The sequence below is a fragment of the Zootoca vivipara genome, chromosome 8 (genome assembly GCF_963506605.1).
Source record: "Zootoca vivipara chromosome 8, rZooViv1.1, whole genome shotgun sequence".
Taxonomy (NCBI): Eukaryota; Metazoa; Chordata; class Lepidosauria; order Squamata; family Lacertidae; genus Zootoca; species Zootoca vivipara.
This window is the reverse complement of record NC_083283.1, coordinates 32,952,076-32,976,730: the sequence shown is the minus strand read 5'-3', so window position 1 is coordinate 32,976,730 and position 24,655 is coordinate 32,952,076. Positions and strand designations below refer to the sequence as shown.

Sequence of the window (24,655 nt, the reverse complement as noted above, 5' to 3'; positions counted from 1 at the left end):
CATTCTGTTTGCTTCATTGCATTGTGAAGTTGATAGGAAACCAACTTGTGGTTGGAAACAGGCTCTTTTGAAGTCAGCGGTTGCATCCAATGTCTCAAAGATGTGTGAGTTAGATTTACTTTATCCTCCAATTCCCAATTTCCTTACTTCTTTAATAAATGAATAGGTTTCAGATGCAGCCTAGGAGATTGATGGAGTTCATCTCACTGAGTTCAACTGAACTGACTCCTAAGTGTGCATAGGACTGCAGTTTAGTGCTGAGTGTGATAGACATTTACCTAACACCACCTCGTGAAGCTGTGACTGATCTGGGGCTCCCTTAGTGAAGAATCCCTTAGTGAATATATATTACATTCAAGACAGCATTTAAAGGACATATCTAAATGGTAGACTCGGGTGGATTTATGACGTTCAGGGCCATCTCTACCGTTAGGCATAGTGAGGCAGCTGTCTCTGGTGGAAGATGCTGGGAGCAGTGGCAAGGGAGAATAAAGCTGCATGTGCCATAGAGCCTGCCTTTAACCCCTCTAAACTAGCCTGCTGCCCTCAGCTCAATAGAAGACACTGACCCATGATCAGTAGTGACATAAGATTCAACCGATAGTCCAGTTGACTTTTGTACATGGAATAGAGAAGGATGCCACATTGTTCTTTACCTCATGCAGCAAAATGTCCTAGGCCAGACCTGATATTAATAAGAATATATGTTTTCAACATTCCCCCCAGAATGGGGAAAATGTATTCATTCAGAGTGCTTCCATCCCACCTTTCATTTCAATATAAAAATACCCGATAAAATAAAAACCACCCATATCAAAACACTAACAGCAAATTCTGCTTTAGAATCATGGTGTTTTATGCTCTCGTGTCCCCCTTGACTACTACCTTTTTGGTCTCTGTTTTCTAATTCCCCAATTTCCCTGAGTCCTTCATGTGTGTGTATTAAATTAGCTGTCATTACTGGAGGATTTTAATTGGAGCACTGATTACACAATGAATATATATCACCAAATACTCATCATAAGAGGGTGATTAAACGATATTATCCTCCTCAAATAAACAATTTTACGCTATCCCCAGAGTTCAGTTATGAGAGGCAGAGATTAACAAGCAAAGCTGAGAATGGCAGGTGCTTTTTGATATTTAAAGATAAAACTGAATTTTGACAGAAGGTTATCTATTTGGGACACATTTCCTGCCCCTTCTCAGGAACAATCTTTTGTGAGGCAAATCAGGAAAAGCACTAGCTCTAAACACTTGGCTACACATATAGGTGTGTACCATTCAGTACTGTGTCTTCCTATATGGTTTTACAAACAAGACATTTTGGCAGCTGAGGAGAACCACAAAATGGCACCATCCCACCTACCCTGCCTGGGAAGAAGGGGTGAATGAACATTGAGGAACAAGGGGGGAAGATGAGCAGCAATGCCTCCTATTCACCAAGAGGCCAATGTAGAGGTAGCCTTGGTGTAATCCAGCTTCTAAGGAGCACACCGCAGTTGTTGCTGCCCATGTGGATCCTACCACCCAAGGCAGCCGCCGCACCTTGCCTCATGTTTGGTCAAACAGATTGCTTTGACAATAGCAAAACTCAATGTGAGTTATGATTTTTAGATATATATTTTTTGCCACAATTCACTTACAAAGATTTATGGGAGGGGGAGGGGAATAAACGGTGAGAGAATAGTGACTATTGCTTTGTTTTGTTTTGATGCAAATCTTACCCTTCCTCATTAATTTATAATCTTTTTTGAAATGGATTAAATTTAACGCCGTTTACTCCTGCTATCCAGTCATTTTTAAGCACCCGAGGCTTGGATCTCAATGTGAAAAACTCTTTTTGCCCACATTTGAAGGCACATGTTTATCTGAGGCATTCCATTCCCCCTCGCCCAGATATTCACATGAGCAAAATGCAGATGATAAGAAGGCTATGACTTTGTTTCAAGTTTGATTTCTCAAACCACAGACTGCTGTGTTACTCTTCTTTAAACTGCTTTGAAGAGCTTGCTCATTATAACTGCATTTAGGCTGTTTTCAAAACTCACTGCAAAACAGTCATTGAGTATGAGAACCCTCTGGTGTGTGTGTGTGTGTGTGTGTGTGTGTGTGTGTGTGTGTGTGTGTGTGTTTAAAGTCCCTGGCTTTGATATTATAATTGCTGCAAGTGGATGCAATTAAATCTTTATTTGGAAACCTGCACTGATGCAAGTTATTCAGAACAAGCCACTGACTCTGTATTTTCATGTGTATTTACTCTTATAATCAAAGCTTTTGTTCCCTTAAACTAACAAGGACTCTTTAGCATAAGAAAGAGTTTCTTCTAGCCACTTTAGGCTGTGCTTTCCAAAAGAGGGTCTGAGTCTGGAAGCATCTACAGCCCTTTCTTTGCAAACAGCACCAACTAACAACATTTAATAGATGGATATTTTGTTGATTTTTTTTAATGCTTCAAACAGAGGTTCACACTTTTAATTTAGGGATATACTAATAAATATCCCTAAGGGTAAAAGTAGATGTTGTAAGAGACACACCATAATAAGGGCGGGTATTATAAGAGGCAGTGCCCTCTACATTATCAACCCTGCAACAGTCTCTAATGCAAATAATGTGGGATGCATCTTTCCAGGGACAGATGGACAATTCAAGCATCGAATTATACATTTTTGTATTTGACATTATGAGGGAAACAAGGAAAGAGGCATGAGGTGGCACCCCACTAAATCATGGGCAGAGAAGGTGCATTGAAATAAATAGAGAAGGTGATTGTGACTAATGTAAGTCCATTGATTTCAATGACTCCACTCTGACTATGGGGTTTAGCAGGCCTACAGCCCCTGGGAGTCTTCTCAGGCCAAGCCTCCTTGATTACTTTTGCCTGGGAGGAATGCTTACCTAGAAGTGTGTGTGAGGAAACCTCTGACTTTTACATGGCTGGAATGTAATCTATTGTAGAAAGGTAAGAGTCATACCCACTTGCCTTGTCCATTTACATGTGGACACACCCTTCACTGTTATGCAGTTCCTATTAGGGAACGCAACCCTCAGGGCTCAAAAGGAACTATGACTGGATATCACCCATGGAATGGCATCAGCTCCAAATCTTTTATAAGAGACGCCCTCCCATCAGATGTCAAAGAGAAAAACAGCTACCAGATTTTTAGAAGACATCTGAAGGCAGCCCTGTTTAGGGAGGCTTTTAATGTTTAATAGATTTTATTTTATTTTTCTGTTGGAAGCCGCCCAGAGTGGCTGGGGAAACCCAGCCAGATGGGCGAGGTATAAATATATTATTATTATTATTATTATTATTATTATTATTATTATTATTTCAATCAATCAATCAATAACCTTTATTAGGCATGACAAGTTCTGAAGTTTCAGAACAATATAATGGATAAAACATTCACGTTATAGACTTCATGAAATAAAATACATTTTAATTAAATTAATATTTTAGAAGGATATATCAATTTTTAATTAGCATCCCCTGGTCCTCTCCACAGTGGCCCAATCTCTGCATAAACTGAGCACAAAAACTCAGCCGCCACTAAAGTAACTCCACCATTATTATCCGACAGTAACCCCTGAATAGTTGGCAATGCCGCGATCGATGCATCCACCTGCAAAGCACCCAGCAATCGCCTTCTCGCATTAATACCATAATTGCAGGAAAAGAAAATGTGGTCTAATGTATCTGGATCATTCTTCCCGCATTTACATAAACGTTCGGCTTTTGGGAGAGCTAGATATCTTCCTTCTATCTCCATAGAGATGAACACGTTGAATCTAGCCAGCATGAAGAGCCTGCACCCTTCCTGACTATTCAGGTTTGCCATATATCCCCCTTTAAAGTCTCTACACATAGGGAGGTTCAGGTATAAAGGGGAGCAGGTGCTGCGCCCCGCCACCTCAAGTAAGTAGAGAGTGCTTTTCCCTATAAGAGTCTTTCTAATAATTTTCCAGGCGTCTTTGGGGTCAGTGTTTTCAAAATCAGCTATCTTTAGTCCTATTGAGTTCAACTTTCTCCTACAAGTCAGTGATGGGTTATTGTCTGTATTATCACTTAGAAGGTCGTAAAGGAGAAAGTTAGGGGATAGGGCTCTATTATGAAGGAAGATCCAGTATTTCAAAGTCCTCAGCCATGCTCTTATTGATAAAGGTAGTATTCCTAGCTCGCAGCATATTGGCTCGTATTTTACAGAGTTTGTAAGTCCAAATAATGACCTCAAGAGGGATGCATGGAATTTGTCCAGCTTCTTGAGGTCACCTGAAATCCATAGTGGGGCGCCATATAAAAGTTGTGGGCAGAGTTTCATGTCAATTACTTGCAGTGCCGCTGGAATATATCTATTTCCTTCAGGGGAGAAAAAATTAGATTTGATATGGTGGGCTGTCCCTTTGGCCTTGGCTATTGCCACAGAGATATATGCATTCCAGTTCATGTTATTTTTAAATAGAATCCCCAGATAATTAATCTGCTTCACTTCCTGTATTAGATGTCCGCTAATTATATAGATTTTTGTGTTTCCTCTCTTTTTAAACTGCATAATTTTGGTCTTCTCGTAATTGATTTTTAGACTATTAGAGGAGCAATTTTTTTAAACCCAACGAAGAAAGTGAAATAATTACTGTATCATCTGCATATAGCAATAGAAAAACTGGAATATTATTTAAATAAGGAATATGAGAAGTTACATTCTGAAGAAAGATTGGTAAATCAGATAAAAAATAGGTTAAATAGGGTAGGGGCGAGGACACATCCTTGCCTAACTCCTCAATAAACTTCTGTCAAAATTATTATTTATTATAATGTAGAGTTTGGCCCAAATTCAGGTAAGTTTGTCTTCCTTTATGAGCCACCTGGGATAGCTAAGTAGCCCAGTTGCCTTCCTTTTTCAATATACAGTTTAATCCTGTGGTTGGTACAAGATGGCTGCATGGCATTTGAACCTAGGCCTAGTTGAATCCTGGGCCCAGTGTATGGCACACACAATTTAGGCATAACTCCCCTCTCCGCATAGTCTGTGTCAAGGACAGGATTGAGCACTTGTACAATCTTATGTCCACCTTCTTGGGAGTAAAGCTCATGGAGTTCAATGGAATTAACCTCTGAGTAGAAATGTATAGGATTACACGGCCCATTGCTAGCAGAAGGTTTGAAGAGCTGTTGATACAGGACCACTAAATGCCTTACGATGATATAATGGTTGATGTGGGATGGCTAAATTGCTCACTAGCCTTACTGCCACTGCTGCTAAGGCATTTATTAGCATTCTTGTTCACAGAATATTATAATTTCCCATGTGGTGGGTAGGGACTTTGTAAGGTGTTTTTGTCACACAATGTGACAAAACACTTGTCACCAGAAAGTGCCACCAGGATTAAATGAATTAAATTGAAAGGTTGTGTTCTGGAAAATATAGTTTCCATCCATAGCAATGGGTGCTGGAGTGGGGCATGGGGACATGATGGCCCTACAACACAGCCTCTAACAAGACCAGACTATCCCAAACACCAGGTAACAGGATTGTACACCAAGAAAGTTGGCAAGCCACCAAAGTCTGCTTGCGGCATGTGTGCAGGAAGACTTCGTGCTGTTCGCCCTAAAGTTCTTAAGAGGTTGTCAAAAACAAAGAAGCATGTTAGCCGAGCCTATGGTGGTTCCATGTGTGCTAAATGCGTTCGTGACAGAATCAAACAAACATTCCTTATTGGGGAACAGATTATTGTTGTCAAGGTGCTGAAGGCACAAGTGCAGAGTCAGAAATCAAAGTGATAATTTGTGTTGTCTGCCTAATAAATGATGATTTAACTTCAAAAAAGAGCGAGAGAAGAAAAGATACAAAACTTTGGTAGAGTTCCCCATAGGTAACATTTTTTGAATTTTCCAGCCTGAATCAATACATTATAAAACTGGCTTCTTTATTTTGAATAAGATAGATGTGGTGCAGTAGAGCAGGGAAGGCAGAAATGTTTGTTTATATTTATTGAAAAACATTTCTAAGCTGCTTAGTATTTGAAAATCTCTAAGCAGTATATATATTAAAAAATGCACCACAAAAGTCATAAAACAGTTGCATAAGAATAAAGAGGCATCATAAAATGAGTAAAGCAATTATTTAAAACAACAACAACAAACAACAACAAGATTTAAGTTTATGGGTCAAGGAAAGTCTGGACAAAAAGATACACCACCCCCAGAACAATAACACCCTACCCACCTGCCTAGGAAATGCTGGATCCTCAAATAAATTGGTGCAGCCAGGTTGTTTTAGACCTTGGACTTAATGGTCTTAGGGAAGGAATGGATCTTGAGATGGCCATGTTGAGCATACAATTAACATTTATCATATTTCCTTTCTCCCCACCACTCCATACTTTAAAATTGCTTCTACATTCTTTGTGTAATAGAGCAAGATTGTTTGTCAATCTTGATAAAAAGTAAATACTCAGTTTGAACACGTGCATTTTCACATTTTAAACACATTAAATAACAGTGTTATGTTGACTATAGAAATAAAATGGAGGAGGCAGCGGAGGTGGCAAAAGGCTGCTGTTGTAGTCAAGGCAAATGACTAAAGAGGAGGGGGAGCAGTTGTAGGTCCCAGCAACTGGACACTACAGTGTCTTCTGGGTACTGGGCACTGGGACCAGAAGTTGGCAGTGGAGGGAGGGGCTGAGTGAGGCAAGGTAGAGAGTAAAGAAGAAACTTAGTCCTGAAATCTGAGCTTCAAGATCTCCATGAATTGTGCCTTTTCAGTGCAGTGGGGGATCCCTTTTGAATTTAACTTTTTCACCTTAAAAATTACTTCTGCCTGCTGCACCACCACCAATCACGGCAGCAATTTGATGGGAGGAAAGCCAACGTTTGGGCTCTTTCCATGAATATCATGCAACATGATATTGTGAGTGTGGCTACTTCTTTCTAGGACCCGTGAGGACTTTCACACTTGGCAAAGGCACTTGGGGCCCCACTCCGGAACTGGCTCTATGCTAGCCTTTGCCAACCAGGCTCCTTCCAGATGCTTGGGACTATAACCACCAGAATATCCACCCACCATATCCACCCAGCATGCATTGGAGCCTGTGGAACCTGCATAAAATCACTATAAATTTCTACACTTTAAGTGGGGGAAGTGAGGGTATCCCAGCCTCCAGCCACTGGAGAAATAATGCTGGCAGTGAGTTTGTTTTCATTTTTTAAAGAAAAGTCTTTGGCTTGTCAAAATTCTTTCTTCAGTTCACTGAAGTTACACTTGCCAACATTTTTAAAATATATATAGATATATAAAATTTCCACGCTCATCAGAAGTCTTCTGTATACTTAAAAGAACGCCCCACCCCCCAATCATTTTATTAAGAAAGCATATTTAACATTGTTTTAACAGAGTTACTGGATCAGTGAGTGCATTCATGCGGCTGCTTCCCATCTGCTTCTCGCAGATCTTTCATTTAGAGATGCATTGCAATAGAGCCGTGCGTAGTAGTGGCATTGTGCTACTTTTGCCCACAAAGAATGGACAGTTCAAAGGGTCAGCCTTAGCACGTTTGCCCCTAGCAGGGCCTAGATTTCAGAAAACGCTTTGGGAAAACTGTTTGCAGTGTTTTGCGTCTCAGGCTAAGATAATCAAGAGGTGCAAAATTACTCTATATCTGATACAGGTTTTTTCTTTCTTACCTTGATAGTTCTATTTGGCCCAGAAATCTGGGCAAAACCCCTCTGTGTGGATTTCACTGTTAGGTGACTTTAAAAATCCACCCTGTTGTAGACTTTGAAACCACAATTAAAGCTTCCTTTTTGCTTATATTGGCAGATGGTTGTGTAGAAATGTAGGCTACAATCCCACAGTTACCTTGGGAGTATGTAGCATTGAATTCAACGAGGTTTACCTCTGAATAGACATGTATGGGATTTTTGCTTTCAATGGCGAAAAATGTCCACTAAATTTCTCTCCCTAGCTGCTCTTATGGTACTGGGGAAAGATAGCAACCCTATTATGTAGTGATGGAAAAGCCATTGTGTAAATCCACTGCATCCTTCTATCTTTTAAGCAATGACTAAGAATGCTTGAATAGCAGCCTGATACGTGATCATGTCTTGTGAGAAGGCATTGCTGATTAAAAATCTCTGTATGAAATATAGGTTTCATATGTATCTGGGAGACAGGAAACAATTCATTACAAGAACTCATTGTCTGTAAGAATTATGTCAAGCTTAATGCCTTTGACACAGTCAAAAAACAGGATAATAATAATAATAATAATAATAATAATAATAATAATATGTTGCCAAAAGAAGAAAAACAGCCCTATCCAAGGCTACAATCCTACCGTATATATGGGAATAAATTCCATTGATTTCAGAGGTTTAGCATGAGCAGAATCAGGCCTCAATGAGACTAAACCCAGAGTTGTGTAGTGGTTAGATTGTTGGACGATGAGCTGGGAGACTTGGGTTCAGTCCTCACTCAGCCATGAAGCTCAGCAGGTGACCTTGCCTTCCTGCCCGACTGTCAGCTATTCACAGCTGCCTCACTGGCCACTGGCAGTTTGATCTGAGGCAGCAGACTTTTCTTACGTTCCCTTACCCTGTCTTCACAGACAAATTGGAAAGTTCATACCTCTAATGTTTTTAGTTAGTGCACTGGCAGAATCAGAAAAGCTACACTACTGGTGTTACTATGCATCAGTAGGGCTTCTTCCCAAGTAAATGCATGTAAGGATTACAACATTGCAGCGCACAATGCTGCATAATGGCTACTCAGAAGTAAGTCCTACTGTGTCCAGCGGGGCTTGGTTCCAAGTTAGCTCCTTCCTGGAAGCAAGTTCTTTTATAGTTTTATTCCAGAGGAGACATGCATAAAAGAATGCTGTTGATCACACATCATCTCTTGCTTATATGTGAGGTTCTCTTTCCTTGCTTTATATCAATTTTTGCACAAGGTCATGGGCTTACCCAGGGGGGATGGGGACAGCTGCCCCCCCAAAAAAATCATGTAAATAAATAGAAATACTTAACTGACCAATTGCGTCGCAGATAACTCAGTTCTGACCCCCCCAACATAAAGCTTGCCTCTCCCAAAATAAATCCTGGCTACATCCATGCACAAGGTGGGGGAGGGGAGTGAGGAAGGCAACAAGCACACAACCACCCACCATGTACATTTTCATCCCCTTAAAAAAAAAGGAACACCATGATTGCAATCTCCCATTTAAAACAGAAACAAGGGAGCAGACCTATGGGGTTGCTTGAAGACCAGGGAAATGGCAGATTGGGAGAGGATGTTTAATCTGTCCCTCCCTTTCCCTGGTTTGAATCACATTTCTCCCTCCCTCCTGAAGCCACACAGATACAGTACAGTAGTTTAAATCAGAGCAAAGGAGGACATTATTTAAAGCCTTCTTCCAAAGCACCACTTTCCCAGTATGCAAAGCTGCTGCCCCTCGGGCTGTCAGTTGATTAAAACAAGCAAACCTGGGATATCCAGACACTTCTGCACAGGGTATAGATTTCCAGTTGACCATTATGCCCCATATGATGGGTTATCACAGATGGCACTTGGAGAGCTAAGCAAGATATGCACTTGATTGTGTAGCAAGCAGCTGCTGTGCCTTGTTTTTCCTTAACTAATTACAGGGGCGGGAGAGCCCATTTTTCACTCAAGGCAGCATGCCGGAAGGAGAGGCTTATCTCTTCATTCCTGCACCAAGATTTGGAATTGAGATTGGGGACCCCTGCCTGACTTAGCCCTTGGGTAGGTTGGGAAGTCCCTTACTGGTGCCAATGGGGACTTTCCCCCCTAAGGCACCTAGTTATGATAGGTGGGTGGAAAAGACTGATTTCCATTCCAATCTTGCTTGGGGAGTAAAGAGATAAGCCTCCGTTGCAGGTTGCCTTAACAGTGAGAACTCTGCTGCTCCACCCTTATAATTAGTTAAGGATAAACAAGATGCACAACATTTTAGTGCATGCCTAGTTGGGTCCTGTGGCTGCGATTCTAGGCACACTTACTTGGGAGGAAGCTCTGTGGCCGTAAACTGGACTTGCTTCTGAGTCAACATGCAAAGGATTGCATTACTTGCCTCACCTTCCTAAACTGTTGCAGGATTTTTAAGCGATCAGTCGTCATCATGAATAGTGCTCATTTCCTCTCGCTGCTATTGGATGAAGAGGGAAATGAGCTGGTACTGTATATTAAACTCTATGCATTCCCACGCTCTCTGCCCAGAGACATGTTGCCCTTGTTACTGTTTTCTTAGGAAAGTGGTACCTCAGCTCCGTGTAATAATAGAAACGAGCTCAAGGGAAAAATGCTGAAGCTGAATGTTGATAAGAGAAATTTATGTGGAGGTTTGTGGATTTCTCATATCTCTCTGTTCCAGTTCAGAGCCAGGTTTGTGTCAGGCTGAGCTGGGAAGGAATGAAGATGGCGAGATCTGGCTAAAGGAAGCGATTTAATTCTGATCAGTTGTTTTTAGTTTGTTCGCATTTAACACTCTTAAAATGACTGTTCTATGTTTTGCCATGTTTTGTATGGCTTACTCCCAGATTTTTAGCTTGAATAAAGTTAACGTCATACTTAGAAACAAGAAAGCGGGCAGGCAGGGGATCCTGGAGAATCTGAAACTTGGTCACTAAGGAGAAAATACATTATTATAAGAGCACAATGTTTACTCAGAAATAAACCACAATTTTATTCATTGGGGCATGTTCCAGTGTGGTGTAGTAGTTTGGCCTAGGACTGGTCAACGAGGGTTCAAATCCTCACTTAGCCATGAAGCCCACAGAGTGACTTTAGGTCAGTCACTATCTCTTAGCCTGACCTACCTCACAAGGTCGTTGTGAGGATAAAATGGAGAACGCAGAAAAGCCTGTAGTCCACTTGTATGAGTTCCTTGGAGGAAAGGTGGGACATAAATGTAATAAATACTTAAAGGTATGTGTGCCTAGGATTGCAGCCTAAGTCTAGTGGCGCTTGATACACAGTAGGGAAAGCCCTCCTTCAGTCAAGTATTTGGGCCTCAAGTGCTTTAGGGCTCCATGCTTACATGGCGTGGAGTCATATTGGTCAAGGGTCAAGCATACAGGTGGTTGACTGAAACCCTTCCAATGTATATCCCCACATCCTCACTGAAATTTATCCCAAGCAGTATGACTAGAGAGTGCCCTGGACACCTTCACAGAAACTGTATTAACAGCACAGTCAAGTACAGAACAAATATGAACCACTTTACTGGTAAAACACGCTGCAAAGGTCTTCTATCAGTATTCTATCACCTCCAGCCTTTGTGTCCGATTTAAGTAGCCCTTTAGCTTTGCTGGAGGGTTACCGGGGGACACAATGGCAGCAGAGAAATGGGGTAGCCTTGTCATCTTCACTGCCACAAAGTAGGCCTAATAATTTGCTCTTACGCATTTTTCATGGAACACTACATTTACTTGTGTTCTAGCTGTTCTGCCTGTTTCACAGTACCTGTACACTGTAAGGAAAGTAGCCCATCTATGAGAATTCCCACCCTAAATCTTGGCTGCCTTGCGGCCATGCATTCATGAGAAAGGCATGGGGAGTAAGCCCCAAGGAAAAATCTAAACGTAAGAGAAAGCCCCACTCTGAATTCCATAGTAGGACTTACTTCTGAGTCGACTTTATTAGGATTGCAGCCCAGAGCACTAAGCCCCATGGCATACAGTGGGACTTACCTCTGAGTAAACATGTATAGCACTATGCTCTGGAAGGCTCTAATCCTGTATACATCAATGTGGGAGTAAGCCCCAATGAATGCAGTGGTGCTTACTTCTGAGTAGACATGTACCAAACAAGTTTGTTATTTGACATTTCATATTCTTACCTGACACTTCAGCACTTTCTCTTGGGAGCGGTAGACAAAATTCCTGTTCATTTTGGATTGCATAGGCATACTAAGAAACCAATTTATTTGCTATATTCATATCCAACCGTTTACTTCGAGGACCTCAAAGCAGTGTACAAAGAGTTGCCAAATGGTGTGTCTGATCCAGACAGTGCTGTGGCTTACACCTGCTTAGTTGCTGTGTCCTGTGCCTGCAGGCCTTGCCCTGGGCCCTGAACCACTACAAGCAATTCCCCATGCAAGACAGAAAGCTTGAAGATGATGCTTAAGGCAAAAGACAAAAATAGGATTGACAACCATTGCAGTTCCCCTTTAACCTTCTCGCCAGGCTGTATGCAGCTGGAAACAGTGATATTTAAAGGCTTGTAGTCAATGCCATTTATTATGACCTGTTGACCTCCTCACTTGTTTTCATTCTGAGACTTGATTCAACATTGTAGACCTCAGCACCATTTGCAGCTGTGGGTCATAGGACATATTTATTAATAAGGAAAACTAAAGGAAGAATAGCTAAATAGATAGATTTGAAACCGCTTCTGCATAGTTGTTCCTACACTGGTGCAAGGAAGGGGAGGGGAAAGTAGGAAATTCATTTTAGATCAAGGGCACATCCAGAGAGTTGGTATTTTGTGGTTAGGATTCTATGGTATACTGGCAAATTCAGTTACAGGTAGGTAGCTGTGTTGGTCTGCCATAGTTGAAACAAAATTTAAAAAATCCTTTCAGTAGCACCTTAGAGACCAACTAAGTTTGTTATTGGTATGAGCTTTTGTGTGCATACAAACAAAAGCTCATACCAATAACAAACTTAGTTGGTCTCTAAGGTGCTACTGGAAGGAATTTTTTTATTTTGTTTTAGCAAATTCAGGTTGCACAGTTAAAATCAATCTTGGTGCTCTTCTGCAACAAACCAACTTTATGTGACTCCTATAATGTCCCAGTAAACGGGGTGAGCTTCCGTTGCTTGGTTCCTGCTCCTGCCAACCTAGCAGTTCGAAAGCACATCAAAGTGCAAGTAGATAAATAGGTACCGCTCCGGTGGGAAGGTAAACGGCGTTTCTGTGTGCTGCTCTGGTTCACCAGAAGTGGCTTAGTCATGTTGGCCACATGACTTGGAAAACCTGTCTGCGGGAAAATGTCAGCTCTCTCGGCCAGTGAAGCGAGATGAGCGCCGCAACCCCAGAGTCGTTTGCAACTGGACTTAACTGTCAAGGGTCCTTTACCTTTTAAACAAATCAGAGTGAATGTTCAGTAAACAGTGGATTCAGTATAGCCTCCCTGCAAACTTTGTGCAAACTACCGGTAATCGGAATACAGATCTGGAAGTGAACCAATATCAGGGACGCTTAATACACTTCCTTACAAAGACCTGTTGGTTACTGTAAGAAGTTAACTGTGGGAATGAGAATAAAAGTGAGCATTTTACAACACTGAATTTGCCAACAATGAATCTTGCATGTCTGACTTTCTTTTCACCAGCACATTATTTATTTGGTTCTAAATCTTATCTCAACAAGGTCATTCTGACCTAGCTAGGATTTCCATTTTCCTTTTAGCATTTATGGTGGGTAGTTTGAGCAGAGCAGACTGCTAAAACAATTCCACATATGAGCTTCACAGGAGAAAAACCCAACGTTCGGATATAATGTGCAAATATGTGTTGAGAGATCAAACTTTCAAGATTCTCAGAGCTCTTTTTCAGGCCTGGAAAGCTGAGTCATGTTCCATACAGGGTCGCCCTAAGACAATGGTTCTCAAACTTTTTTTCTCTCGGCCATATTTTCAGAATAAAAATTTGCTTACACCACACCAAACTTTTTATTGATAAGAAATGCATTGGAAAACAAACAGAAAAGATTTTGAAAAGATAGATATCCATATTCTGCAAAAAAAAAATATTAATACTATACGACACTGAAATGTTTAATATTTCCTTGAATGGTCTTGAAATCTCCTGACACACCAGTGTGGCATGTCACACCCTTTGAGAACCACTGTCCTAACACTTTGTGCTACCTTAGGTGAACTCTGTGCTCTAAATTCTCACCACCACCAATCATCACCTTGCAGCTTTTCCCACCTGAGGCAACTACTTTACTCTGTCTAATGGTAGGGCCAATCCTGGTTCCATAGCAAATGCAAGAACATGCAAAGATGCAGTACTCGCACACAATCGACAATGGAAGGATTTCGTTTAAATTGATTTAAATTTTTTAATGGATCTATGACTTCCTAAATTTAAGGGGTACTGAGACTTTCTCTCATGCTTTAGTTGATTACTGAACTCAAGCATGAGAGGAATGGGCAAGAAGTCAGCAAATAGTGAGTGGGATGGGGATATTACAGATTATAAGAGATGAGTAGGTTTTTTAAAAAATGTACAACAGCATCTGGGAAATTGAAATTCTCCTAAATTCTCCCAAAATGGCATTCATTAGAACAGCTTAAATGTTACAGGAAGCCTTTCCTTTGTGGAACTGAATGTATCTAATGTAATTCTTAAGAAAATAGCATTATTTCTTTTAAAAAAAACCCAAACAGATTTACAAAATTGTGTGTATATCAGCTTTATATCAGAGAGCCAGTGTGGTGTAGTGGTTAAGAGCGGTAGACTCGTAATCTGGGGCAGCGTTTCTCAACCGCTGTTCCGCGGCACACTAGTGTGCCGTGAGACGATGGCTGGTGTGCCGCGACGTGCGGCGACGAGAAGGGCGATTTGCATTGTCACGTGCCTGGCAGCCGCCAATAATCAGCACTGACCCGCCGGAAAGCAATATTTCTCCTCCTCTTTCCCAAAGCTCAGTGCAAACGAGCCTGGCGGCCGCCAATACACACCACTGACCCACCGGAAAGCAATATTTCTCCTCTTTCCCAAAGCTCAGTGCAAACGAGCCTGGCAGCCGCCAATACACAGCGCTGACCTGCCGGAAAGCAATATTTGGCAAGTGTTTCTTACAGTCATAATTATAATATAGGGTGGCACAGAGTTAAATTTTTTAACTTTTTTAATGGTGGTGTGCCTCGTGATTTTTTTCACAGAACAAGTGTGCCGTGGCCCAAAAAAGGTTGAGAAACACTGATCTGGGGAACCAGGTTCGCATCTCCGCTCCTCCACATGTAGCTGATCCACATGCAGGTGACCTTGGGGTTTGAGACTCCTTAGGGTAGTGATAAAGCGGGATATCAAATCCAAACTCTTCTTCCTCTTCTTCTTCTTCTTCTTCTTCTTCTTCTTCTTCTTCTTCTTCTTCTTCTTCTTCTTCTTTCCCATCTATATAATATAGGACCTTGTTTACTGAAGTGCCTTCAGGGGGGGTGTTATAAATAAGATACAGTGGTACCTTTGGTTAAGAACTTAATTCGTTCTGGAGTTCCGTTCTTAACCTGAAACTGTTCTTAACCTGAGGTACCACTTTAGCTAATGGGGCCTCCTGCTGCCACCGTGCGATTTCTGTTCTCATCCTGAGGTAAAATTCTTAACCCAAGGTACTAGTGCTGGGTTAGCAGACTCTGTAACCTGAAGTGTCTGTAACCCGAGGTACTACTCTATTTGAATAAATAGAGAATATAAGAGAATGCTGAACATAGATGACATGTGATTAATTTAGATCACTGGGACTTGAGGGTTATCTATCAATGATCTAGTAATACGCACCCATATCTTCTAAAATCTCTCTTATGTACAAAGAGAAGTTCCATCGTGCTGGGTAGATGTCTTCCTGCTGCTCCGACCTTCATGGAGGTCCCTTGAACTCCCTGGAAATGTGTTTTCTCTTCCCTTTCCCAGTTAGGACTTGCATATGAATAGATTCTGCTGAAAATATTGGGGAGACTTGGGAGGAAGTTAGGGGACTAGTATGGAGGATGAGGGCAGTGTATGAAGAAAAAATGCTGTATCCAATGCAGTGCAGCGTAAAATAATCACCTTGACCAATATTAAGGGCCACAGGCAGGAAACATGGTGGTGAAGAATAAAACCACTTATTATGCACAGACTCATTCATTCCTAAAGCTCATACCCATATACACTACTACCCTTCGACGGTCAGCTTGCTAGTACAGAATTTCATTAATGCTTGCATGGACACGTTTGAATTTATATTGCCATTAAAAACTAACAAAAATAGGGTCTCCTTAGGTCTATCAAGAGAAAATCAGCATCATGGAGGGGGAGAGGACTTAAACATAGTCAGTGTGTGCATGCCATAGCAAATTTAGAAGCAATATTTCCACTTTACTAATATTACCATTTAATTGTATTTACATCATCACTGTTTATATCACACCCTATCCCTTGGCTGCAGACAACTCACAACAATTTCATTTCTCTGTCCTCAAACTGCTGACCATCTGTTTGTAAAAAAACATATTTGAAGTGCTTCAGTATGCAAACCAACAGTAAACTTTTTTCACCTGTTCTGTCTCTGTTGCTTAATTCAGTACTGGCTATCTTTTCTAACAGCTGTTTGCAATATTTTGGATTTCCCATGTCTCCAAATAGTATGCACTTCTGATGTGGTGTTACTGAAACGGTAGGGGTGAAACTGTTATGGCTGTCCTTTTGCAGCTTCTTAGGTTTTACTTCGTACTCAGAGAACAGTCGAATAGAATGTAAAACAAACTAGCTCTCAGAATGCCTCCAGGGTTTTCCAAATGGACAAGGTTATCCAGAGACTTTCAAGACCACAGTCTGGTAGGGAAAGAAAGAGGGTGAGGGAGAAAACAAAAACAAAGTTTGCCCTGTAACATTAATTGGCACTATTTAAATTCTTATGATACCCAAGGGACAATAGGTTTAACTGGCCTTGCCACTTACCATCATTGAAAATATTGTCCTGCTTTTTTACCTGGATTGAGAAGATTAGGGAATTATATTGTGGTGAATACCAGCATCTGTGAAAGCGGTTGCAGTTTAATAGGCTGAAACAGACACCATATAATCACTTCTAGGAAGAACTTGAAGCAAATGAAATGAGGAACTACCGGTATTTATTTTCCCCATTTACCAACTGGGCACAAAAATATACCTCTCTTAATTAATGTTTTATTATGAAATGCGGGTCTAACATACCTTCCATTAACATGTATTGATTTCAAAAGCGAAGTAAACCAAATAAGTGTTTCTGGGCTTTCAGATCATTTTCTCTTAACTCATCGCTTAAAACAGATCATATTTGCAAGTCTTTCTACAGTTTAGAGCTTTGCACTTTTAATGACAGTTCTCTTTTTAGAATTTCCTTTCCCAGTTCAAAGAAATCCAACATCTGTCCTCATGTGAAATGCAGATTTAACGAAGTGTCAAGTCAGACACTTTAGAATGAATCTTTAAAGACTCAAAAGACTTCTCTCCCTTCTTCTTTCCACACTTGCTTATTTGACAGAACATGCAAATAAGGATTTTGGTTTTTTATTAGTTGCAGAATGTATTTCCTTTGCCTTCGTATCACCCTCCTAATGATTAGGTCCGCTTTACAAACAAGACAGATGTCACAGAGGTAGGAGAGCTCAGACAGATGTAAAATCTGTGTTGATAGAAGCCACTCCTAAATGGAAAATTACCTCTGCTAAATCATCTCTCTAATTCAGAGGGATTTTCTGACTTGATCAAGAGCGAGGAGAATCATACAAGATAATCCTAAACCTTATTTGGCCAGTTGTGTGTTATTGTTGTTTAAATGAGATAGCTTGCTTAAGTGAAGCATAAACTCTTGCATGTTTACTTGTGAATAACTTTGCACACTTTTACGGGAGTGTTAAATCCTATTGAATTCAGTGGGGCTTCCGAGTAGGCTGGTTCTGCATCGGATTGCACTCTCGGTTCCATCGAGCTCAGTGGGCTGGGGCTTCCTGGGCATAAAATGCCCCCTAGGAATGTGGGCATCTACCCAGATGCGTGGCTCTGATAAGAACCCTTCAGTTGGCGCCCTGCTTTACCCCTCGGTCACTGCTACGCCTTGGCTTGAAAGACAATCCACTTGTTTGCACAGGCAGCGGACCCAGACATGCAGAGATCCGCGCTGGAGAAATGCCTGCAGCTCAGCGGATCTACACCCGCGTAAAGAGGACAAAGCCTCCCTTAGCATGAGAAAGAGCCCGGCTCTTCTCGCAGTCTCTTCCTTCTCTCGCCCCTCTCCAGACCATCCCGAGAAGGCGGCGTTAGAATTTCAAGATGCGAATTGCTCCGTTTCGGCGCAAACGACCCGCACATTAGCACTTGCTCAGGTTCTCCAGCGGGAGCTTTTGATCTGTTCCTAGCTGAGTGTTGTTGTTTAGTCGTTTAGTCGTGTCCGACTCTTCGTGACCCCATGGACCATAGCACGCCAGGCACTCCTGTCTTGCACTGCCTCCCGCAGTTTTTTTTTTTTGGAGATTCCCAACAGCCTTGCCATGTGCTTTGCTTTGGTGTCCCCCCCCCCCGCATTTCTTTCCCTTGCGTCTCGCTCACAGCTGAGGGTCCTTTGGGAATGCAAGGAGTTGGGAGGCGCGCTAAAGACCGCCCCCCCGCCTGCAAAGCCACCCTCTCCCCCCCCCAGCCAGAATAGGGGGCGGAGGCGAAGAGGCCTCCCCTCTACCTTCCCCGCTGACCCCGCCCCTCGCCTCCTGCTCCTGCGGCTGCTTGATTTCTTAATAGCCGCCCTTTTTCTGTCGGCAACTCTCAGGTTACCGGGCTTAAGTGCGCGCTCCGACCTGGAGCCTCGCGTAGTCGCCGTCTTCGTCGCCGGCGCTTCCTCCGGAGCCACCCCGCGCTGGCGATTGGCTCGGGCAGCCCCGCGGTCTTGACACAGCGGCGCGCCGAGGGCTTGAGGACGTGTTTCAACAGATGGTTGGGGTTAGTGTGTGTCATCGCGTTCGAGTGGGGATTAGGCGAGCCGAGGGCGGCCCAGGCGAAGCGGGGTGGTCTCCTTGGCTGCCCAAAGGAAGCAGCAGCCAAAGAGTGCGCTCTTTCCTCGGGGAGCGGGCGGGCGGGCGGGCGGCGGAGCGCGGAAGAGGGTCCCTTTTTACGCAGAGAGCGGCAGATCGTCCAGGTAAAAGGGACAAAAGTCACCGGAGGATTCCCTCCGTGCTGCCCCTTTCTCTTCCCAGCCACCCTTCTCTCTCTCTCTCTCTCTCTCTCTCTCTCTCTCTCTCTCTCTCTCTCTCTCTCTCTCTCTCTCCTCTGCTTTTGAATGGAATGCTAGCCTGGCGCACTTGGTCCAAGCCGGTGGCGGCCGTCTTATCAATGCTCCTATTGTATGGCTGACAGATAACAGTGGGCAGAGCTTGATGCCTGCCTGCCCTCGCAGACCTGACACTCTGGATGCACTTTGAGGTCACGCTCGAGAAGGTGCAGCAGCAGCAGCAGCAGCAGCAGCAGTCTCTGGTCGGCAGGGAAGGTGGGGCGGGGGACGGGGTGGACCGCGGCGGGGGAGTGTCTTTTACACACCCACGTGCAGGCTTTCGATCCCATCTCCCCTCCCCTCCCGAGATTTCTGATGCTAAAGAAGTTTTAGTTGCGCCCTAGAGCGATGCCATGGTCTTACATCTCTTCCCACCACCACTGCCAGTAGTAGTAGATCATTCAAGTATCTAAAAAAAAAAAAGCGAAACAAAAAAGTTTGGCCGTGTTCTCCTTGGAAACCGCCCGCACGCAATTCTGCTATCTTCGTGAACCGGGTGCCATGAAAGAGCGGGGCGGAATTTGTGCTTTGGCCGGTTCAGAGAGGCAAGTCAGGTTCTTCTTCTGGAGAGGTCTCCGGTGTAGTTGGGGGGTTTTTGTTTTGTTTTTCCCGGGCCGGGCGGGCTCTTTTTTGGCAAATGCAGGGCTGGGCTGGGTTGGGGTATGTCTATGACTTGGCAAAGCTGCCTCCTGGATTTCCAGGGTGGTGATGGTGGGAGGAGAGCGAGCAGCAGCAGCAAGCTGAGAGCAACAGCCCAGCACTGTGGAGATGAGAAGCTGCCCTCGCAGCTGCGCGGAGCAGATGGATGTAATTCATTTGCAGGTCTGTTTGTGAAAGTTTTACGACTCGCTGAAAACTAAGTAGCATCACCATAACGGATCATTAAAGTCTAGCTGTATTTATTTATAGATTCTAAACAGGCGCTCCGAAGTGTTAATTAAATTGAAAGGGGCTTTTCTTTTTTTCTTTTTTAAACAAATCTGCAGGGAAGGAACAAGATGCAGAGACTTGGGCAAATAAATGGTCCTTAATCTGTGTTTAATGTGACGACTTTCAGGGCTACCCCTCGAAATTGATTTTGCCAACATGCTTCCTACCGCCACATGTGTGGATTGCTGCTTAGAAGGATTCCCGGCTTTAAAGCGCAATGTTATGCCCCTTGCTTTGGGAGTAAACCCATTGAACTCAATGAGATTTCCTTGGTAAATGGAGGTAACTCCTCTCCAGACTCCAATGGTGCAAGTTACTTGCCAACATAAGTAGAATGTGCGGTTTGTTGGTTAGATATGGTTAGATATGATTGGCTCTCTGTTTCTTATATATTTCGAGGCATCCGGTTTTGTTTTGGTTGTTTGTGTTAATCTGTGACCAAATAACAATGTTAGCCTTAAAATAAATAAATACGCATAGACAATAACTCTTGCATCCCTTCTTGGAATGTAAGAATTGCGAGAGGTTATTCTCTCTCATGGGTGTGTGTGGGGGGGGGAGTTTTGCAGTGCCCTCAACCTTTACAGGTGAGAGATTCTCTAAGTGATACTGTGCCTAATCCTTTCTGGAGTACGATCTGAGGAATGTAGGGGGGGTTATGATGGAGGATGCGTGCTTCGGATAACACCACCCCTAAAACGTTTCAAGTTAAATGCATACATTTAACATTCCCCTCCCCTCTGTTTGGCTGGCTTACAGGTTATACACCCTCTCTCTCCAAGAAAGCATCGTTTTTCCTAAATAACCCCTCCAGCAGTATCAGATAAGGGTATTGGCAAACTGCTAATTAGTTAAATGAAATGACTAAAATGGGAGTGTTTTGATTCTCTCTCTCCACCCCCTTCCACACAAAGCTCCCAAGGAGAGGTGGAAACTTTCCCAGATATTTTTAAAGGCAGAAAAAGAGAACGCTTGCAAATGAGAGTTAAAACTTCCATGGGCTGAACAGCTCCAGCTGTCCTTTCATATCTGGGGAAATGTGGCTGGTGAGGCTTGTTCTGCAAGCCACTTTGTCTCCGCAAAGATATACAATATGGTCCAAGGCAAGGTGCAGCGGTGTGGTGTCAAGAATATAAACACGCTGAGTGGTGTCAGTCTAATTGCTTCCTGCTGTGGAGCTGTATTTTTGGTAACTGACCTACCACCCGATTCTGTGTATATTTACTCCAGAAGTAGGTCCCGCTGAGTTGGATAGAATTTGTGAGGAAGGATTGAAAGCTTAGTGACATTAATGTACTTGAAAACTTCTGGGTGCCAAGAGGTGGAGGGAGAGAAACTAAGCAGGGATCTAAATTCTACTCTCGCATCAATTGACCTGACAGGGGGACTATCTTTAAAAAGAAAAGACAATGCCCTCCAGCTAGTCCAAGCTCTCTGTCGAAGCAGAATCTACTGTTCCAGATGGTAAATGTTCAAAGGAATATTTATGGCTACTGCTGCATACCTCAGGTTGACATTTGGTTTCTTCCTGACAGCACTTGTGCTGGGTACACACAGATGAAGTTCCCATTAGCGACTCGACAGCTGTAAAACTGTTCAGAGTTTAGGATGTTGCACAGGGAGATTATTTGAAGAACAAGGGGGAGGAAAAAAAGTTCGGGGGGTGGGGTGGCGAAGCCCTGCGGCTGACAGGTCTCGGTCTGCCGCTATGCAGGACAATCTTCCAGTTTGGGTGGAATAGGCATTTTTGCCTCCATCCTCTCTCTCTCTCTCTCTCTCTCTCTCTCTCTCTCTCTCTCTCTCTCTGTGTGTGTGTGTCTTTTCTTTATGGAATGCAGAACATACCAGACAAGTCACAAGCCAACCTGGTGTAGTGGGTAGAGTGTTAGACTTGGAACAGGACTCACTGTTCAGCTATGAAGACCACTAAGTAGCTCTGGCCAAGTTGTTACTTGTCAAGCTAACCTAGAATTACAGTTTATAGCAGCCTGCCTTGCACCGAGTCAGAAAGTTTGGTTGCTCTGGCTCAGTCCTGAGTGAAAGCAGCTTTCCAGGGGTTCAGACAGGGTCTTTCCCAACCTTACCTGGAGATGCCTCGCAAGGTTGTGAGAAGTGGTGTAGTGGAGCTGGAACAGGAGAGCAGGTAAGTGTAGCTTCTGGGATGATTTCAGAGGCGGAGCAAAATGCCACCATCTTGGTCTGGCATGTAGATGAGGTGATAATAAGGCTTTCAAGTTTTAGTTGGTCACAGATTAGCATATAGAGGGAAGGGTGGTGGTGCCCCAGGCCATTCCTTTCCTTCTAAGCCTGCTTACTTTATGGCTGTTGACATCTTTGCCCTGCCTGCTTTATAAGTTATTGTAATGTGATGATGTTGTGTAAAGGTGTCCTCTGATATCCTCCTCCCTTTTTTTACAACAAAGAGTGGCTAATAGTTTTCACAATAATACTAATTACACGGGGAATGAAGAAAATATTCAAGCAAAGGCCTTATGCTTCTTTCTCTTGGCAGTTCACGTAAACAGTTTAAATAGTAATGCTTCTTTTTAAGATTGTTTATGTTACTAACGGAAAGTTAAATGCTGCATTTCATCTGGTGAAAGATCTTTTGTTAAAGCTATGTGTTTTGCAACTCAAACCTATGCACTCGGGGGTAACCTCCTCTGAGTTCAAGGGAGTTTACTCCTGCGTAACAGTGCACAAGAGTGCTGTCATGCCGCATGGCTCATCTGGGTTGTCAGTATAGTTGTTCCCTGTGAATCAACACAGCTGCCTGCATTTTTGGACTCTCCTTGTGAGTGCGGCTATGAACTGTCCTTGGAGACTTTCCTGTTGAGTTCCTGTAGCTCAACATTAACCTCTGGAACACAGGAAGCTGCCTTGAACACAGTCAGACAGTTGCTCCCATCTAGCTCAGTGATGTCTAAACTGGCTGGCAGCATTTTTGCAGGGCTTCAGGCAGGGGTTGAACCCAAGACCTGCTGCCTGCAAGGCTCGACCTCTGAGCTACGGCCCTTCCCGTAAAGGTTGCTGGGACAAATGCCTTAAGAGAAAGGGTTGGGATATAAATGTCTGATGGTGGCAGGCATCACCATTGTGGTCAGAAAGAGCAGAACTAAAGGATCAAAGGTTGGGTTTTACTTGTGTGCCTGGGATGCCTTTCTCATCTGCACTCAAGAGACAGAAATGTAATTTCACTGAACTGTGCAACATTATTTGCTTTAACCCAGTTCATTTTTATTTTACGATTTTCTTGTCAGGCAACTGGCAAGGAATGCAGTGACTTGCTAGAGGCTGAACATGCTTTGATGTAGATTGGCTTAATTGTGTGTTAGTTTATTACTTGGCAGGGGGTTACTCTTTCTGGCACTTCATAGTCCAGGTAAGGTGAGCCTGCTCAGCTCTGCAGCATTTTGATTTGAGCAGTGGCTGGTTTATGTAAATCTTGCTAACAATGTATAACTGTGCATCTTTCAAAACAGCATGGAATATATCTGAATAGATAAATAGGATGGGGGGGGGAAGGAGCAGATTTTGTGATTGTCGCAGAATATTGTATTTTCTAATTCTGCTTGTTGCCATGCTCATCCTGGGAAAACTTGAGAGAAGTAGTAGCAGATATCGGGATCCCACTTGAAATAGTAGCAGATATCAGGATCCCAGTTAAAGAACTTCGTGGGTTTTCATTCTGGGCAAGGACTAATGAAAACAGATTGTGAAACATGCTGAGATGGTGCGGGACAGCATTTCCAAATATGGAAGGCATTATAAACCACCACTCTTACAGGAAGTTAGGCATCTATGGAAAGAATGATTTTTGAATGATTTTCAAATACTCTTCTGGCTAGGTCATCTATTGCAAAGGATTTTGGATGGTTTATTATCAAGGCTTTGAGCCTTGATAATACAGAATCATAGAGCTGCCTAGGCGTATCAAGTTTTTTATTTATTTAAAAAAATGATAGTGTTTATGTGTATAGGTACGGCTTATTACAACCATATGAAGTTAGAGTTCTGGTTGTGAGTTTGAAAATATAAGGAAGATTATTTGACATCCAGGGATATTTCCATTTGAAGATGGATGGGTTTATACTTCTTGCAGGGCTACAAACCTGGTTGCCTGGTGATTTGTGAGGCTCTTAACACAAAAAGGCAGTTCCTGTGTTGCCACAAGTTTTTACACCCAATATCCACTCTGAATACTTTTGTGATGGCTAAGGGCTATATCACAGCGTCTTAGAATTTTGCAGCAGCAATGTCATATTAATTGGGGTGGGGGGTGGGGGAAGGGCACTAATGCTGAATGGCTTCTGCTATTCAGAGCCAGCCCTACCATTAGGCTGTGGCAGCCACCCGAGTCAGCTGATTTTGGCTGCCTCAGCCTAATGGTAGACATCAATGGCTACCATTGTTAAGCAAGTGTTTGTAAATTGCTTTGTAAACAAAAACAACAACCCCCAAACCCCTCAATCAAACGGTGTGTAAATTTTATGAAATAAGTTGTTGGTTATTTAATATATTACTGATTTTATTTTTACTTCCAGGGAGCAGGAGAGCTTTTCAGTCTCAGGAGCTAAAATAACTGGAAAGACTTTGGGTACCATGACCAGTTTGGAGTACTTTAAGGGGATAGGATGCTATTTACTCCTCTGCATTGGGCAGCAAAGTGTCTTAGGTCTGTGCTGCTGCTA

The 24,655-nt window shown here is 42.9% G+C and overlaps 1 protein-coding gene across 7 annotated transcripts in view; it reads left to right on the top strand.

Annotated features, from left to right (window-relative positions):
* Positions 1-24,655, top strand: part of SULF1 (sulfatase 1) — a 139,626-nt gene that overhangs the window by 21,979 nt on the left and 92,992 nt on the right. For 2 of the 7 annotated variants that reach the window (XM_060277762.1, XM_060277760.1), the window contains exon 1: positions 18,472-18,706. The exons of 1 other annotated variant lie outside the window; for it this stretch is intronic. The gene's annotated coding sequence lies outside the window, so the exon portion shown is untranslated. Of the gene's footprint in view, positions 1-18,470; positions 18,707-18,843; positions 18,903-19,278; positions 19,857-24,655 lie in introns of those variants that run through there. 4 more of the 7 variants (XM_060277756.1, XM_060277761.1, XM_060277757.1 and 1 more) reach the window with 4 other exon arrangements.